The sequence below is a fragment of the Aethalodelphis obliquidens genome, unplaced genomic scaffold (assembly GCF_003676395.1).
Source record: "Aethalodelphis obliquidens isolate GAN/ISIS:26980383/991018 unplaced genomic scaffold, ASM367639v1 scaffold39, whole genome shotgun sequence".
NCBI lineage: Eukaryota > Metazoa > Chordata > Mammalia > Artiodactyla > Delphinidae > Aethalodelphis > Aethalodelphis obliquidens.
In genome coordinates, this window is record NW_020837983.1 from 17,544,173 (window position 1) to 17,564,345 (window position 20,173).

The window sequence follows — 20,173 nt, forward strand, 5'->3', positions numbered from 1 at the left end:
TGTGTGTGTGTGTGTGTGTGTGTGTGTGTGTGTGTGTGTGTGTGTGTATGTGTGTGTGTATACATATCACCTATCTTCTTTACCCATTCATCTGTTAATGGACACTTAGGTTTTTCTATATGTTGGGTATTGTAAATAATGCTGCTATGAACACTGGGGTGCATGTATCTTTTTGAGTTAGTGTTCTCATTTTCTTCGAATATATACCTAGGAGTGGAATTGCTGGATCACAATGTAGTTCTATTTTTAGTTTTTTGAGGACTCTCCATACTGTTTTCCATAGTGGCTGCACCAATTTACATTCCCACAAACAGTGTACTAGGGTTCCCTTTTCTCGCCAACATTTGTTATTTGTGGTCTCTTTGATGATAGCTATTCTGGAAAATGTCCTATATCTTGGTCACGGAGTGGTTAGACAACTGCGTACATTTGTCAAAAATGGTAGAACTATACATTTAAAAAGGGTAAATTTTACTGCAGGTAAATTAAACCTTAATGAATCTAACTCAAGCAAAAAAAGGTCTCTCAGAATTACTTTAGTAAGAAACTGGTTTAAATATATATATTTTTAACATCTTTATTGTAGTATAATTGCTTTATAATATTGTGTTAGTTTCTGCTGTATAACAAAGTGAATTAGCTATATGTATACATATATCCCCATATCTCCTCCCTCTTGCGTCTACCTCCCACCCTCCCTATCCCACCCCTGTAGGTAGTCACAAAGCACAGAGCTGATCTCCCTGTGCTATGTGGCTGCTTCCCACTAGCTATCTATTTTACATTTGGTAGTGTATATATGTCCATGCCACTCTCTCATTTCGTCCCAGCTTACCCTTCCCCCTCCCCGTATCCTTATTCTCTACGTCTGCATCTTTATGGTTTACATATTTTTTAACTTAAAGTTTTCTAAGATTATTTTTTACTGAAAATATTTTGCAACTTCTTTTCTCATCCTATAGAAGTCTTTATTATGCTCTACACTATATATATGAGATATATATTTATATCTTATAATGTATTTTAAATATTTTATATTTTATAAATAGTTATGTCCTTTTATATTTATAGTTATAGAAATGAAGGAAACTTTCTTAAAGTTAATTTTGAGGACCATAGACATAACAGAGACAAAACATTGTATTAGAGAGACTAATAGGACTCAAATCCTAATGGAGACTCAAACGTCCATGTGTTTGAGTACTACCCCTCAGAGAAGCAGTATAGAAGAGTTCCCAGAAGAAAAGTGTTTCACATTTAAATAATGTCTATTATTAGATACTGCAATAGCTGTTGAGAATACAAAGTTCAAAGACAGATTCTTGCCCATAGGTTGCTCAGAAGTAAATGTGGGAGATAGCCAAGTCAACTGTTATTGAAAATTCAGCATGATACATAGAGTGTTATAGGTGTTTACACAGTGATAAGGAAGCACTTAAGAGGCTCATACAGTTCTAATTCAGAGAGGGTCAGTCATGGAATAGCTCAAGGAAGGGTTCCTTGGTGATGCCTGGGTTGAATTTAGCTGGGCATAGAATGTGGGACAGGGGGAGGGAGGAGCACTGCAGCAGCAGAAGCATGAGATTATATTATCGATATCTTTGAGAGAATATTCAAGTGGTTCAGTATTGTTTGGATACAAAGAGTTTGTGGAGATTTTAATCAGGGGAATGATGTCAGATTTAAGTTTTACAAGGAAATTCTAATTGCAATGTGGAGGTTACTGAAGAGGTAAGACTAAAACAGAGAAACCAGTTAGGAGGCCCTTGTGGTCTCTGAGGTGGGAAATAAATAGGGTGTAAACTTGGTAGTGGTAATGGACATGGAAAAGAGAAGACATATGATAGAAATATTTAGAAGGTAGATTTGATATTATTTGAAGACTGAGTGGACATTGAGAGTGAGGAGAGATTGAAGGAGAGATTCTTTCTGGGTTTTGTTAAGAAAACATTTAAGTGTTGTTCCAGATAAGAATCCTTCTCAAATTACTAGCATGACACATAAAACAATATTTATACATTATTATTTCTTACAATCCCCTGCAGTATGAAAAAGGCAGGAGATTCTCAAAAACTGCTTAACCAATGAAAGAATTCGAATAGTAGAGAATTAAATGTTCATAATTTCAGATTTTTGGGAATAGGCAGATGAGAGAATTTTTTAAATAGAATTTCAAGAAACTGTAATTGTTTCCAAGGCCCAGAAAGTACAATTCCCTCCAAAGCTGTAATTGTCAAAACATATGAAAGATTTTGTAAGATTAAAAGCTCAGTATCTTACTTTTGATACCTAAAGTATGTTAAAAAATTGAAGATAGTTAATAATAAAAAATATGAAGCTCTTTTAGTGATATCAAAGTTACTTAGGTGTACTATTTCTTTAAATCTTTTTTTTTTTTTTTTTTTTTTTTTGCGGTACGCGGGCCTCTCACTGTTGTGGCCTCTCCCGTTGCGGACCACAGGCTCCGGACGCGCAGGTCCAGCGGCCATGGCTCACGGGCCCAACTACTCCGCGGCATGTGGGATCTTCCCGGACCGGGGCACGAACCCGTGTCCCCTGCATCGGCAGTAGGACTCTCAACCACTGCGCCACCAGGGAAGCCCTCTTTAAATCTTTAAAAATATTTTAATTTGTATTTTTCTGATAAAGAACTGCTGTAATTTCCTATTGCTATTTTTAACATCTTTATTGGAGTATAATTGCTTTATAATATTGTGTTAGTTTCTGCTGTATAACAAAGTGAATCAGCTATATGTATACATATATCCCCATATCTCCTTCCTCTTGGTCTCCCTCCCACCCTCCCTATCCCACCCCTCTAGGTGGTCACAAAGCACTGAGCTGATCTCCCTGTGCTATGCGGCTGCTTCCCACTAGCTATCTATTTTACATCTGGTAGTGTATTTATGTCCATGCCACTCTCAATAGATTTTCCCTTGAAAAAGCATTTGCATGATTTATATACATTTAACAAAAGTAACTCAGTAAATTCTCCACCTTACTGTTCACACTCATTGATCTTTTCCATTCTGTTCAAATGCCCATTCCTATTCTTATCCTTCTTATTCTTAGTTGAAGATCTCACTTCCCAATTTACCAACGAAATAAAGACATCCAGCCTGAACTCCCTCACTCTCCTCTGTCCTTCCCAAACTACTGGAAGGAATTTTTCCTTCATGGAAAATGATTTCTAGTGAAAAGTGATTGACTTTCAGGTATATTGCACACACAAAAAAAACTAAATATGAACCTTCCTAGTGTTGTGATATACGAGTTGAATATTGATTTAAAACTTGAGCTGGATTTACAACCTGACTTTGACTTATTCAATTACAGATAAAGAAACTAAGGCCCAAAGAGGTTCAATAACAGTCCACTGTGACCAAATAATTTTCTTCACCTTAAAAGGTCTGTTCTAGTTCTAAAAATCTATTATCCTATGATTAAAAAGAAAATCTATGACTAGTTTATGGGTAATAGAGAGAAACATACAAAATAAATTGGCTGTAATTTATCAAAATAAAAGCAGACTATGGTTATTTAAAATCTAGTTATGAAGAGGCAAAAAATAAAGAGTATATCAGTGTATATTAATTTATTTAAAAAAATTATTAACGGTCTACCAGGAACTCTTCTAGGCTGTGGGGATACAAGCAATACAAAACAGACAATAATTCCTCCTTTCTGGGCTCACATTCTAGTGAAGGGTGACAGAGAATACAAAACGAAATAAGCAAAACTATGCATCACATCAGATGATGAGAAGTGGTATGGAATAACAGAGAAGTATGCTAATTGCCAAGAGTTGGGTAGAAGGAGAGTTACCCTAAATAGGGTCATTGGGGAAGGTCTCACTAGGAAGGTGACATTGGAGCAAAGATTTGAAACAGAAAGAATAATCCACATAATGATTGGGGAGTGGGGGACAGGGACATGGTGGGAAGGTAGGGGGATGCAGGGAAGCGATCTTTTTAGGCAGAATGAAAAGCAAGTACAAAAGCTTGAGGTGGTACCATTTCTAGCAGGTTTCATAAACAAGAGGCCAGAACAAGAAGGCCAATGGGGCTAGAGGAGGGGGATGGAGGATTAACATGCAATAGAATAGGAAGGTATTAGAAGAGCAGCTTGCTGTAAGGTCTTATCTTTATAATGAAACAGAAGCTGTTGCAAGATGTTTGAGTAAAATGATGTGATCTAACTTATCTTTTAAAAGGCCCATTTGGACTTTTATATTGACTATAAGAGAGCAAGGGGTTAAGCAGGAACCAGTGAGAAGGCAGTTGCAATAATCCAGGTGAGACACAGATGTGGTGAGAAGTGGTTAAAGTCTGGATGTATTTCAAAGGCAAAGTCAACAGGATTTGCTGACAGGTTGGATGTGAGATATGAAAGACTATAAGGTTTTTTGGTTTGAACACCTGAAAGGATGGAGTTGCTATTACTGATAAAGGAGAAACTATGGGAGATGCTGTCTTAGATGGAGATTGAAGAATGTAATATCAGGAGTTCACTTTAGTCATGTCAAGTATGAGATGATTTTTAGACATCCAGTTAAGGATGTCAAGTAGGTAGTTAGATATATGAGTCTGAAGTCAGAAGGCAGATCTAGGAGGGGAGATACAAACTAAGAAGTCACCAGCAGATATATGGCATCTAAAGCTATGTATCTGGATGAGATTATAGAGAAGATGTTCAATGACGTAGCTTTGGGTCATTCGAACATTGCTTTGTCAAAAAGATATGAAGGATCAAATAAAGGAGTTTCAGAAAAAGCAGCCAGTAGGGTAGGAGGAAAACCAAGAGAGTGAATGCCCTGGAAGCCACAGTTTAAAATGCTGCTCAAATAAAATGAGGACTGAAAATGAACCACTGGCTTTAGAAAGGTGAAGGTCATTTGTGTCCTTGATAAGAGATATCAGGGGAAAGAGGTTTACAAAAGTCTGATGGGAGAAACTACAACATGTTTTATACTTACAATCCATAAAAAAGAGAAATAACGATGGAGAAGGAAGAATTGCTGGAATGACAAGCTGACTTGAAGAAAGGGCAGGGAATCTAGTGATCAAGTGCGGGGGTTGCCTTTAGGAGCACGAACAACTCACAAATAGGAAAAAGAGAGAAATCAGAATATACACTGTTTCCAGAAAACAGCTTTTGCTCATTTATTACTATTACTTTTCTTAGGTTCATACTGTATATTTGACTTATGAGTTCATTATTTTAAAAGTAAGTTAACTCCTTTTTATTTTTGTACATATTTTATTTTTATACATACTAAACAGTACTTTCTAGATTTGAGAATATCTCCTTTCAATCCAAAACACTTGCTTGCAGCTCAAGCAATTCCACTGTGCTGCAATACCATCCAAATGGCAGAAATAACTCAGATTCATATATGACATTCCAAGCCTTCTTTACTGTTTTCCTTAACCAAGAAAAAAGTAATTAGGATACCTCATAAGGACATTCCATTAACAGGGATATGCCACGATAATATTCTTTTTACTCCATACTATTTACGTAAAATATCATCTCCCTTCATACCCTTTACCCTAGGGTACTACTCTGGTAACACCCTGGGGTAAAGAATATGCAGGGAGGTTGTATTTCAATATTCAGGGAGACAGTATTTAGCATTTGTTATATTTAGGTTAAATAAAATACACTTGTCCTCTTTCTTATGATTCATAATGTGGAACAAGTAAGAGGATATTAGTAAATTATTTAGACGTTACAAATATTTTCATTGACTTATCAATAAATAATAAGCTAAATATTATTAATAATGAAAATATCAGAACTACAATACAGTTTCAAAAATTCAAGTTGTCTTAAATATAAATGAGAAACTACCTTGTTTTTCAAAAACAGTGACTTCTAAGTTTGTATCTCCTATCTAGTCCTTTGTAGACATTCCAAGTCTCTTTACTGTTTTTCTTAACTAAGAAAAAAGTAACCATCATACTTCATAAGGGCATTCTATTAATGGGATATGCCAAGATACCATTCGTGTTACTCTCTATTATTTACATTTGTAATTTATTGACTATATATGTATATATATATATATATAAATATATATATTTAAATATAAAATGAAATATATATGCAAGCCAACAGAATGGCTTGCATACTAGCTATATTTGAGCTTTTCGTCCAGTAAATTTATTTGGTACGACAGAAAAAAAAAACCCAAAGCAAATCTCACATGTGTTTTGATGCTGCTACTGAATGTATGACTATGTAGCAGTTTTATTCCTGAGGTATTGGGTTAGCCAAAAAGTTTGTTCGGTTAGTGAATACATTGTTCAGTAAAATTCTTGGTGAAAATGAAAAATGTTTTTTATTTTTATTTAAAACCGAACAAACTTTTTGGCCAGTGCAATACGAAACACTGCCAACTTACCTGTTAGTAGAATTTAAACTAAAATAAACACAATTAAGAATAATGTGAAAAACAACATTAAATTAATAAAATTACCACACTTTTCATGTTTCTAGAAAAACTGCCTTCTGTATATTAGTAAAATTTCTAAGAAGGACTATATATTATCCTGGGACAACATGTGCTGTGGACTTACATTTCTCTTTTTTTTTTTGCCTTAAACAGTATATTTGTTTTCTAGTGCTGATATAACAAAATGTCACAGACTGAGTGGCTTAAACAACAGAAAATTACTCTGTCACAATTCTGGATGCTAGAAGTCCAAGATCAAGTTGTCTGCAGGGTTGTTTCTTCTGAGGCCTCTCTCCTTGGCTTGTGGGTTGTGACCTTCTCCCTGTCTTCACCTGGTTTTCCCTCTGTGTCTTAATCTCTTCTTCTTGTAAGGACACCAGTCCTATTGGATTAGGGTCCACCCTAACAAACCCATTTTAACTTAATTACCTCCTTAAAGGTCCTATCTCCATATACAGTCAATTCTGAGGTACTGGATTGAGCTTCAGAATATAAATTTGGGGTGGGGGGCATAATTCAGCATATAACAAACACTATACTTAGTTACAGGGAAAATGTGTAACTTGGAGAAGGCCTTAGGGTATTTTTCTTTTATGTAGTCATAATAATTAAAAGGTAGGCCCATCAAATTAATCCACTGAAATTCTTTTTATTATAATGATTAAATGTTTATTCCTTATCATTTTAAACAGAATCATCACTCAGTGTTCTTTGAAAAACTAAAAATGGTGGAATGGATTATACAAATTTCTTTATAATTTACAAAGCACTTTCACATATTTTTTCCTGGGAAATTCATACTCATAGAAATTAGAAACTATGGCTATATCTAAAACTTTTCTTATTCTTCATTCAATGGCCATTAAACTACACTATGTGACATCTAAAAAAGAAAATAGCAGGTGGAAATTCATGTGTATGAGGATTTTGGAGACTTAAAAAGTCAGTATAAGTTTTTCTAAAAGAACAACCTAAGCCTAAAGTTGCACAATGCTTTTTCAAGTACCATAAGAATGTTTGCCTGCATCTACAATACGGTGGCAGAAGCAGGGTGAAATTAAGAAGAAAGGACAGGCTTTGGTAAATTAAACTAAGCTATCTTCCTAACTAATCTGAATACTTACATTAGCAAATAATTTACAATCATACTTTTCTCAGACTCTGATAAAGTAATTTGAAAGCTTTGGCCAATGTGTAGAAGTCCAGGTGGCTCCCAGTGGTAGAGAGTAACTTTAGTAAACTAAAATTCTGTACTGTATTTTTAAGGTTGCAGTTTAAAGAGCAGACCCACATTTCATAAGATCAGTGGCAAACACATGGCATTCTCCTCCTCTGGGGATGTCCCTAGAGTTCCACCACTCAGATTGATCAAATTAACTGAATCATTGTTCCACTCATTGAGCCTGCAGTTCACTGCCTCAAAATTCACAACTCTGCTAACTGTGGCTTCCACTATTATGGTGTGTTTTTTTCCTGTTGGCTAATACCATGCTTTTGGGTGAGAAGCTATAGGACATTATAGTTGAAGTTTCTCTATGTAAATTCAGGAAAATTCTTCAGGCTATTTTTTTCAGGTTGAAATCCCTAAAGTATTATGCCCTGGGGATAAACTCAGGACCTGGCAAGAGCAATGAGCAGAAGCATCTTTTAGAAGGGAATCTGAATTTATTCTACATGAAGTAAGGAGAAAACTTGTGATTGAACATGCCTCTATTTCCTCATTCTCCTGAAGTCCCAATAAAGTAAGTAAAGGAGTAAAAAGAGACAAAAAATATATAAGAAAAAAAAAGAAGGAAGATATGATAAGGGATTTCAACAGAATTCTTTGGGAGATGAAAAGCAGATGGATAGTGGTGTTCAATAAAGGAAGCTATAACCTGGGTGCCTAGACAGACGGTTATCCATGAGAAACACATTTCTTCTCCTTCATCTCCTTCTTCTTTCTCTTTTTCTTCCTCCTCTTCTCCTCTTTCTCCTTCTCCCTGTTCTCTTTTTAGTCTAATTTTCCCTACCGAAACCTGGAAAGGTTTAGGACATGGAAGCATAAGGCACTGGGGGAGGTGGTAGTGAAGCTCAATGCTGAGAACAAGGAGAGTGGTTGAAAGTGGCTAGACCCTTGGATTTCATCTACTCCCCACACCTCTAAGTAAATCTTTCTTTATTTTCTTCCCACCTTCTAACTTGAAGAGTACCAATATTTTAGCTTCTAGATGAAATACCACATCTAAGAGGCTCTGGACACTAGTCAGTATGGGAAATGGGGCTGAAGCCAAAATGACTAAGCCCAAATTTTTGTACTGATTGGTAAGACTCTAGCTACCCTTCTCTACCTGTTCCTGGAACAAAGGATTGAGGTACGTACCCTCCCATGTGGGAGAATAAGAGAATACTTCTCGGGCTTCCCTGGTGGCACAGTGGTTGAGAGTCCGCCTGCCAATGCAGGGGACACGGGTTCGTGCCCCGGTCCGGGAAGATCCCACATGCCATGGAGCGGCTAGGCCCGTGAGCCATGGCCGCTGAGCCTGCGCGTCTGGAGCCTGTGCTCCGCAACGGGAGAGACCACAACAGTGAGAGGCCCGCATACCTCAAAAAAAAAAAAAAAAAAAAGAGAATACTTCTCTGGAGAAGCAAATGACCCCAAAGAAAACACCTATTGAAACAGATGACTGAGAGATTCCAATGAAAAAAGAAAAGCAGTTTCATTACCAATCATTATACAGATGAGGCACCCTATTCACAAACATATTGTGCTTCCCTATGGCATTCTAGGCTCTTATGCTTAAATATGAAACAGACAATTAAGCATCATAAGACATTTGAGGACAGTCCTCAACAAGAAAGACAGACATTGGACTAGATAAAGAGAAAATAAATTACATAAAGAAAATAGACACAGTAAAAGGGGTAAAACATACTTTAAGGAATATTCTCAAAGAAATAACAGATGATTATTACAAGCATAAAACAAGAACAAACATGCTATAAAAACAGAACAGAGAATAAGAAAAATTACTGGAAATAAAAAATAAGATAGGTAAAATTAACAATTCAATAGGAGATTTGGAAGATAATATTGAAGAAATTTCCCAGCTGGTAGAACAAAAAGATCAAGCAGATGGGAAACAAGAGATGAAAAGTAAAGAACTTAGAGGATCCAACAAAAGATCCAATTTCCAAACAAGAAAATGGAGAGAATGAAATCATCTATAGAATTACACAAGAAAATTCCCCAGAACTAAAATGTGTAGATACCAGTCCAGATTGGAACAGGGAGATATAAGAAAAATAAAAGCAAAGGAAGAAATTGATAATTCAACACTTGAAAAACAGTACTGAAAAACTACAGTAAATTTAGGCAAATGAAAAAAAAATAAAAACTGACAAATGAAAACTTTAGGCAGTTACTAATTCCAGGAAAAAATAAAGGCTTGTACAGGAAGGAACGAGTAGTTGCAGTGTCCTACTTGTGCAAAATATCCTTTTTTGTTCTACTTGACCTAGAGTGACAAAATATATTTAGACAATCAGAATAAAGTAAACCCTGTATAGGAAGGACTGGGGAAGGGGAATGGAGGCAGTGGGAAAAATAACATTGCTACACAGAGATAGCAGTAAAATATGTTATTTAGAAATATGAAAATACTAGAGAAAACAAATTTTTAGAAAAATTCAGTGTTTGGTTTGGGAGAGGAGGATTGGCATTATTATAATTCTTTCAGTAAAATTTGCCTTAATAAAAACTATGTACGTACATTTGATAAAAATAAAAATCTAACTAAAATTAATACAGGGACTTCCCTGGTGGCACAGTGGTTAAGAATCCGCCTGCCAATGCAGGGGACATGGGTTCAAGCCCTGGCCCAGGAAGATCCCACATGCTGCGGAGCGACTAAGCCTGTGTGCCACAACTACTGAGCCTGTGCTCTACAGCCTGCAAGCCACAACTACTGAGCCCATGTGCCACAACTACTGAAGCCTGCATGCCTAGAACCCGTGCTCCGCAACAAGAGAAGCCACCACAATGAAGGGTAGCCCCCACTCGCCACAACTAGAGAAAGCCCACATGCAGCAACGAAGACCCAATCCAGCCAAAAAAATAAATAAGTTAATTAAAAAAAGAAAAGTAAAATTAATACAAAAGGGAAAAACCAAGATTATAATAATAGGTAAGAGAGACTGGAAAATGAACAGTCAAGACTTAGACATTTCATATATATGCAAAATTTAAATATTATAAAAAAACTTTTAAGTGTAAAGCCGGACCCTATTTGTAATCATATTTTAAAAATACAGTCAAATGATACTTCTCTTATTTTCACATTATGTTAGTGCCTTGATTTATGAAATTTATGCTTTTGTTTGGTATCTTTAAGTTTACATAAAATATATACTAATTTTTTGAAAACAAGAACAAAAGATCCAAACTGTCACACACAGCATTCTACCAAGTTAATAAGAGTAACTCTGTAACAGTATATCTCTGCAAAACTTTGTTTCCAAAGTGAGGCTAGGGAACAGCTCACTTCCTACCTTAGTCATTGGTTGTAAGGAACAGAGACTCACTCAAACTAGCTAAGTAATGACGGGGAACTTATTTAAAGGGTAAAACACTATTTAAAAACTCAAGGGCAAGTTTTATGAGAGAATGGAACAAGGAAAGAGAATGCCATCAAAATCCAAGGCTGCTGACTTCATTCTCTCTATTCTCTCTCTCCAGGGCCACAGGGACTCTCATTTCTTCATCCTTGTATGCACCTCAATCACTACTTTTTCTCTATGGAGCACATCTCCCTGTTTCACTTATACTAGCCCAAACATGGCCCTAGTGGTCAGCTTTGGGTGATCTCTCTAAATGTTCCGAAGTTGTGACAAGAATTCCTAAGTACTAATTCCAAATGCCTGGAAGATGAATCTGACTGGCTCAGCTTGAGTCAGGTGCCTACAATTGATCCAGTCAGTCTCGGCTGTGTTTATCTGGTGGGGTGAATGATGTGTGTGTGTGGGAGCTGTCATGTGACACCATGCTCACTCAGCAAGGATTTTGGGAAGAGAGAAGAGATGACAAACAGGCAAACTAACAGGTTTGCTTTATCTTTTCAGCTGTCTTGATAAGAACTCAAAAGGTTTCTTTCAATCCCCATCCTGGTTTCTCCAAACAAAAGTGTCTACTCAATAGGGGTGTCTACTCAGTAAATTCGAGTGAATGACAGGTATCCCAAATGACGTAGTGAAATGTGAAAAGTGTAAAGACAGAATTTCCCTGGTGGCACAGTGGTTGAGAGTCCGCCTGCCGATGCCGGGGACACGGGTTCGTGCCCCAGTCCGGGAAGATCCCACATGCCGCGGAGTGGCTGGGCCCGTGAGCCATGGCCGCTGAGCCTGCGCGTCTGGAGCCTGTGCTCCGCAACGGGAGAGGCCACTGCAGTGAGGGCCCCGTGTACCCCACAAAAAAAAAAAAAAAAAAAAAAATACGCCTGCCAATTCAGGAGACGCAGGTCTGGGAAGATCCCACATTCCACAGAGAAACTAAGCCCATGCACCGCAAATACTGAGCTTGCACTCTAGAGCCCATGAGCCACAACTACTGAAGCCCACGCGCCTAGAGCTGGTGCCACGCAACAAGAGAAGCCACTGCAATGAGAAGCCCGTGCACCACAATGAAGAGTAGCCCCTGCTCGCCACAACTAGAGAAAGCCCGCGCGCAGCAACCAAGACCCACGCGGCCAAAATATAAATAAATAAATAAATTTATTTTAAAAAAATGTGTAAAGAGAAATGTATGTCTCTCTTCTCATTCTTGAATAATTTTTATTTCACATGTATATGTTAGAATTCTAAATCAGGCGAGTTATAGGAAATATTCTTAGTCCTATTTTCCCTCTTTCAGACATTCCCACAACTGACCTGTATTTTTGGTCAATATGATTACCTTGTGATGTAAGTTGTTATTTGAAGATTTTCATTATGGCTGTTAGTGGTATGAGAATAGACCTGTGTCACAGGAAAAGTTTTCCAGAATTTCCAGAAGTTATTGTTCAAGCTATCGGTGCTTCACTTATTATTAAAGGATTAAAAATTACATTTTTATTTCCAACTATGGGAAACCAATTCTTATATCCCCATCTATTTTATATCCTATGTAGGTAAGTAATGAGGAATAGGGTTAGGATGATGAGTGATGGGCTGGAAGAAATACGTTAGATTTTTAAAACACAAGCTATTTGAACTAGCATTATATTAGCCCCCATAAAAATATCCCATATGTTCATTTCTTGAAAATTGCTTTCATTTCCTTTTAAAGCTGAAAAAAATAAAACAAAATTAAAATTATGTTAAATGATACTCATATCTTGGCTTTTTCCCTAAGGATATCAAGGAGAAATTCCGAAGAGAAGAGAAAAAGATATACTGTATGTTAGCAGGGTTTATCAGCAGTGTTTTTATGGGTTAAAGAGGTTCAGTTTTAGGTTATGTGTGGGAAAAGATGTGAGACAGGTGTGATTATAATCTCATTGCATACCACGTCTTCATAAGTTGGTTTCGAGTAAGTAGTTGCTTATTTTATAAATTTAAGAAACCATTTGGGCTTCTTGGATATCTTGTTAAAAATTCAAGACAATTGCCTGCAGATTTTACAAATTTAAAGTAGATGGATTAGTAAAGTGTGCATAAAAATGTAAAAAATAAAAATTACCTTTGCTTCCTCCAAGATATTATTTTCAAATCTATATCAGGCTTCCATTTAACTGTCATTAAGGAAATATTACACAGTTTGCTACATTATCCTGTACTAGAACTGAATGATGAATGGAAAAGAAAATAGAACTAGTCTATGAAATGATGACTTCATCAGAGTGATTATTTATTTTATTTTTTCTTTCTTTATTTTTTTATTATTATTATTTTTTTTGCGGTACGCGGGCCTCTCACTGCTGTGGCCTCTCCCCTTGCGGAACACAGGCTCTGGACGCACAGGCTCAGCGGCCACGGCTCACGGGCCCAGCCGCTCCGCGGCATGTGGGATCTTCCCGGACCGGGCCATGAACCCATGTCCCCTGCATCGGCAGGCGGACTCTCAACCACTGCTTCACCAGGGAAGCCCTATTTTTAAAAATTTTTTTAACATCTTTATTAGAGTAAAATTGCTTTACAATGGTGTGTCAGTTTCTGCTTTATAACAAAGTGAATCAGTTATACATATACATACGTCTCCATATCTCTTCCCTCTTGCATCTCCCTCCCTCCCACCCTCCCTATCCCACCCCTCTAGGTGGTCACAAAGCACCGAGCTGATCTCCCTGTGCTATGCGGCTGCTTCCCACTAGCAGAGTGATTATTTTTAACCACTTAAAATTTATTGTATTCATGTGTCAGGTATTGTGCTATGCTTTCACAGCAATTATCACATTTAATTTTCTAAATAACCTCTGAGGTAGGTATTATTATTTTCTATCAAATGAGATATCAGGGACTTACATAAAGTTATATTATTAATAATTTGTAAAGCCAGAAATGAAGTCAAAGTTTTAGAATTCCAAGGAATATCAGTGTTTTAGTATATTGACTGCAATTGAAAAAAACAAGTATTTAGTAGAGTTCTTTTTTGGGGGCAGTAACTGTGAGAAATGTCATGTCCTTATATTTGTGTCATATATTTATTCAGATCTTTATTTGCATAGTTACAATTCACTTGGTTTTTATTCCTTTAGTGACAATTTCTTCAAAAACTTATGTCTCCTCAGGAAGAATCTAAAGAATTTCATGTAGTTCTTATTCCATTTTCAGACAGCCTGAGGTATAATTCATTTATAATACAATAAACTGAATGTATATAAAATACCATTTGAATAGTTTTGACATTCACAGTTGCGAAATCATCACTGCAATCAAGATAATAAACATATCCATTACTCTCAAAAAACAAACAGGGACTTCCCTGGTGGTACAGTGGTTAAGAATCCGCCTGCCAATGCAGGCGACACCGGTTCGATCCCTGATCCAGGAAGATCCCACATGCCATGGAGCAACTAAGCCCATGTGCCACAACTGCTGAGCCAGTGCTCTAGAGACTGCGAGCCACAACTACTGAGCCTATGTGCCTAGAACCCGTGCTCCGCAACAAGAGAAGCCACCACAATGAGAAGCCTGTGCACTGCAACAAGGAGTAGCCCCAGCTCACCACAACTAGAGAAAGCCCGCGTGCAGCAATGAAGACCCAATGAAGTCAAAAATAAATAAATATTTTAAAAACAAACAAACAAACAAAATCTATGTCTCCTCATATGTTTGGCCACTAGTAACTCAGATACATTTCAGAAACTCAGGTACCTGAGTCTTCCAGCAAAAAGTTTTTATTTTATTGAGTATACATACTTTTTCTTCCTTAAATTAAAAAATTCTTCATCTTTTCTAATTAGAAAAAAATTGCCTATCTAAGTTAATTTCATATAACTGCTCTTATGTGACTGTAATTTTTTGGAAAAGAACTCTCAAAATCAGACCAATGTACTCTGGTTGAACTTTTGTTTTTTAGTTAATTGTGCTTAGCATGCAGCTCAGGTTGATAATCTTGTCTGTGTTGACACTAAAGTATCTACTTATTGATGTTATGCTGCCAATTGTAACTATTTTCATAAGTGATAATCTAAATTTAGCTCTTGATAGTTCAAAAATATCTGTTATCATCAACACTTCTCAAAAAATATCAACATAATTTTATTTTGTTTCTAATTTTCTAGCATTTTAGAATGGGAAAACTTTTGTTCAGAATTAATGGTTAAAGGTTTTACTAGCTATTTATGAACTAAGTGAAAACCTGCAAGACTATTTTCCATTGTTTTAAATATATAGTGCAAATCCGACGTCTTATGTCTTCTACTCATATTGAATCAGGCTAGATTAAGGATAATAATCATAAATACCATTTCTAGCTACTAAATGAATTTATTCCTTACCTTTTATGTTAGGTGGTATCATAATTGGGGCAACCAATACATTAAGATAGATTAGTTTTCACAAGTTTGACTTAACATGTTATATATCTCAAACTACAGTTAAATGCCGTAGACTCTTTTATTTTCAACGAATTCCAATGAGGCAAAAAACACAAACAAAAAGCATAATTCCTCTGAGAATTTAGAGTATGGAGATCTGTAATTCATGAGATTACTAATTTTAATTCCTGCACAGGGATATTGTTTGATCTACTATTTTATTGAGAGGCTGGATTTTAGCTGTGAAATTTACCTGCAAAATTGTTTTATAATAGAAAATAACATGCTTTTGCTTTCAGTATTACTATTGTAAGAAAAAAATAGACTAAAACCAGATTATTAAGGCCTCCTTTTTTTTCTTCCTAAGGACAGCAAGGAAGTCACTATACAAAGTAAAATAAAAATAGAGAGAAAGCATAGATTTGTGAAGGCACAAATCAGATTCAGAAACTTCTCCTGGCCTGAAGCATTACAACACACACAGCAGGCAGGAGAGATCTTTAAGGGAGTCTGCCCTGTGTCATCAAGGGTCTAGATTACATCATCATTGATTTCATCTTCTCCATCTCCTAATTTTAATGGCTCTGCTTTCCCAAAGGCTGCTGTAATTTATCCCATGGGTTCTCAAAATAAGCGAAATTTAAAATAGAAACACTGCTTCTGTGTTGTCTTTATTGTCTTTGCCTTTTTTTGATACCACATCTATTTGCAGAGATAACAGTACCTTCTCCTCCAGTTCCAATGAAAATGCTCTTTATATATTCAGTTTTATCAATGAGATGAAGAATTTTTGTGATTTGTGAAATAAGACACAAATAATACATTTACTCTGCTTTACTGTAAAATTTAACCATAATGAATTTTGCTGAATTTATGAGACAAGAGATATATCCAAAATAAATTTGGATGAAATGTTTTGCAGCATGTGATAATTCAACTATAATTTTATTTTTTTTCTTACATCAGACTGGAGCAACACTTCCGCAAACATATTTTTAAAATAAACAAAATTACGGTAGTTTTACTTTCTAATATGTTCACTCCTTCCGAGATTCACTGGGAAAGAGCAAAAAATCTTGAAGAGGGTAATGAGTCCCAGCTGAGAATCATGTGCCAAGATGCTCAATGACTTTTTTTTTCTTTAAAAACATAGATAATAAGGATAGGAAATAATTTTTAGCTATTAGGGAGTGCTTCTTTAAAAAAAAGCAACTAGAAGTTCCACCTTGAAAATAAGTGAATTACCATTTCGAACTGCCTTACCTTATCTGAGAGTAGGAAGGGGTTTAAGAAGTTAGCAGCAGTTCTCAAATGTATCTGTCATTCAGGTAGAAGTTGTCACTGGTCCCTGGTAAAAAGTTAAATTTACTTCTCAGGAACTGTTCTTTAGTGAATCCTTAATATTCTTTCAGTGTTAAAATAGCAGTTTTAAGATGGAATGATGTGAAGCTAAATTGTGGTTGTTACTTCTAATGTACTCACTTAGCAAAATAAAAAGTTGGCAACTGTATATCAGTCCCCTTACCTTTGCCCTTGAAAGTTTACTGGTTCATAAAGCCCCAGATTGGTGAGCACTTTTCTAATAGAGCTTCTGTCTTTCCACAAATACTTATTGAGTCTCTGGGGACAGATCATGAACATGACACACAGGTGTCAAATAAAACGTAGAGTCTCAAGACAGACAAGTAAGTAATGATTGTAATACAGTGGAATAAGTGCTTTTAGGGAAACGGAAGTGCAGGGAATACTGGAGCATATGAGCAGGCCACCTAATCCTGATTTGGGGAAGTCAGGCAAGGATTTCTCTAGGAAAGAGATATAAAACATAACTAGTACATATTGGCTTTGTGAGCAAAGTTCTCCCTTGAGGTAACTAGGTACTTAGAAAAGCAAACCAAGGGGCTGCTTTATCACCATGGAATTAGAGCAAATGGCTATAATTAGAGCCTGTTAAACTTTGATGAAATAATCATGTCCCAGCCAGTACAACAGTGGCCAGGTATTAATTTCTCTAGAGGCAAGGTAGTGGGATAAAATTTTTGAGGTAAGAAGTGATATTCTCTTTCTCCATGTGTCTCTCTCTGTTTCTGTCTGTCTTTCTGAGAGTGAAACTTTCCTTATCCTCCTCCAGATCCTGAATCTTTGTCTCAGAAGAAGAGAGTATCTGGGGAGAAAACTGGGAGGGCAGGAACCTCATCTTTCTGGGTTTGGTTTCCAAAACCCACCAAAGAGGATACAAGTAGATGCCTCTGGATAAATCACAAATAAGACAGCGCCTAGGGAATAAAGCACCGGGGATGTGGGGGAACTTTCCCTGAGACTAAAATATTGTTCTCACAGGGCTGGGGAGTAGAGGCAGGAGGGGTAGAGAGGAAGAGAATACTCAAGGGGAGCTGATAAAAGCAGAATTTGGTGGTTCCCAAGGACAGAGCCATATATCCAGTCAGAACCTCAAGGAGGTGAGAGCACCCAGTAAAAACAAGGTTGGAAGGTATGCCTAGGGAGGGAATCTCAAATTCGCATGTGATCCAAAGGTAGTCAGGAGAGCCACAGGACCTGGAGGCGCTTGTGGAGAGAAACAAGGGCTGTATTGCTAACTGGGAGACTAGGCAGGCTTCCCAATGCCTTGAGACTACATAAGCATGACTCATATATAACTGGTATGGCTGTAGTGGTTGATAAATTATCAAAGTACTTTATATTCGTTGATAGGCATTTACCCAGAATGACCTACCCTCCCCAAACTAAAGGATTAATGCCTGGGATGGCAGAGGAACCTCCAGGATGCCACATAAGCACTAAACCTGGTATCTGCATCCTTTCTGACTGGTTGGTATATTAGTTATCTCACGGTGCATGGCACTTTACTCCAAAAATCGGCAGCTTAAAGCAGTAATAACTATTTGTCGTCTCACAGAGTTTCTGTGGGTTAGGAATTCGGGAGCAGCTTAGCTGGGCTATTCTGGCTTATGGTATATCATGAGTTTGTAGTCACGAGGTCAGCTGGGTCTGCAGTCTTGACTGGCACAGGGGGACCAATCCTAAGATGTGTCACTCACATAGCTGGCAAGCTGGAGGAGGCCTCAGTTCCTCACCTTGTGGAGCTCTCTGTGAAGCTGCTTGGATGTCTTCAATGACATGGCATCTGCCTTCCCCAGAATGAGTGACCTAAGAGAGAGCAAGGCAGAGCTATAGTGTCTTTTATTACTTAGCCTTCAAAGACACACTCCATCATTCCTGAAGTATCCTACTGATGACACAGGTAATCCCTATTCATTGGGAGAGAGACTACACAGGGTATAATAACTAGGAGGTGAAAATAATTGGGGGTCGTCTTTAAGGCTCCTACCACAGTCGGTGACCTTGTCCTATGGGTTGTTAAATATTTGGAATGTCACTTTCACACAAGTCAGAGTAGCCTTGAAAAAGGAGGAGGCAGAAGTGCAGGGCAAAGTCCAACCTGACTGAGATTAAATTTTTGTCTTCCTCCAAGAATGGTACCTCAAACAGAAGCTGGGTTTTATAAAAATGTAAATTTTGTTCTTGCACACCTGAATTTGTGTACTGAGATTCATGGCTACTGTGTTCCATGTAACTGCTCCCTGAAAATAACTGCCAAAGTTTTCTTTGTTCACCACTCCTCTTCTATCGCTTTAATTCTTTCTTTCAAAGGTACAATCCTTCAATAACTTTGCTATTTAGAATGTGAATCTGGGAAGCACTCTGCCTCTTCCCATTAATAGTGATTTCATCATATCATTCCTTCTGGAAGCCCAGAATGTGGAGCACGTATAATGTCCTTCCTAGAAGGGCATCTGTGCAGCAAGGCAAATGCTAATTAGTGCTGCCTTGGCGTTCAGAAGAAAGAAGGGCAGGTTGACAGTGAGGGTCATTGGATTTATGCACCATTCACATTTATTATCTGTTTTGGGGACAACCATTGATAAAATATGACATTGCTTAAGTTTATTAACAAAGAATCATCAATGATATAGTATGGCAGTTACCCAGTGAATTATCAAGGGGCATGTCTGAGTCCATGCCTTTGGAATTTTCTAGGACTTCATGGAGATCCTGAGTTGCAGAATTTTAGAAACGCTGCCCATTTTGAGAGTTATACTGTTATTCTTGGAAAGATGTTTAAAAATTCTAAGTTACTTGGATACATTTGGAATCTGGGTGAAAAGAGAAAGAAATATGAAGTTCTAGGTAATTTATCAATGGAAGCAGCATTAGTTCCCAACCCAAGAAAAGAATGAATAATTCCCCATTTGTGTCTCATAAAAAACAAGCAAAATTTCAAGCCTCTGTGGGCTGGATATATTTTACCATGTCTTCTCTTCAACACAAGTCAACCATTGCTGAGCCATTAATCATATACTAGAAAAAGACATTCTGTGGAGTTGAAATATAATTTCCATATGAAATATAGCTATGTTTAATAGCTTCTGAGCTATGTATGTCAAATAGCTTCTGAGTCTAGCTATTACTTCAGGAGACACACAGCCCTACCTCTCATCAAAAATGGAAGCTCACACCCAGAATGAAAGAATAATAATGGCTACTGTGGCAGTTATGGTGGTCCAGTTAGAATCTCTCTTCAAGAAAGAACTTGCTATTCAGCTGCAAGGGGGGCAGGGAGCTGACAGCCTTTAGCTGCTAAAGGCTTCAGGATTTATCTCAGCTTCTGAGCTGAGGCAACACCCTTCAAGGCAGACCTCAG

At 37.2% G+C, this 20,173-nt stretch overlaps 1 long non-coding RNA gene across 1 annotated transcript in view; it reads right to left on the reverse strand.

Annotated features, from left to right (window-relative positions):
• Positions 1-18,618, reverse strand: part of LOC113633287 (uncharacterized) — a 104,361-nt gene extending 85,743 nt beyond the window's left edge. The window contains exons 1-2 of the long non-coding RNA XR_003438132.1: positions 18,546-18,618; positions 16,714-16,798 (exon numbers count right to left, since the gene is read on the reverse strand). This is a non-coding gene — a long non-coding RNA (uncharacterized LOC113633287). The remainder of the gene's footprint in view (positions 1-16,713; positions 16,799-18,545) is intronic.
• Between the last annotated feature and the right edge of the window lie 1,555 nt (positions 18,619-20,173).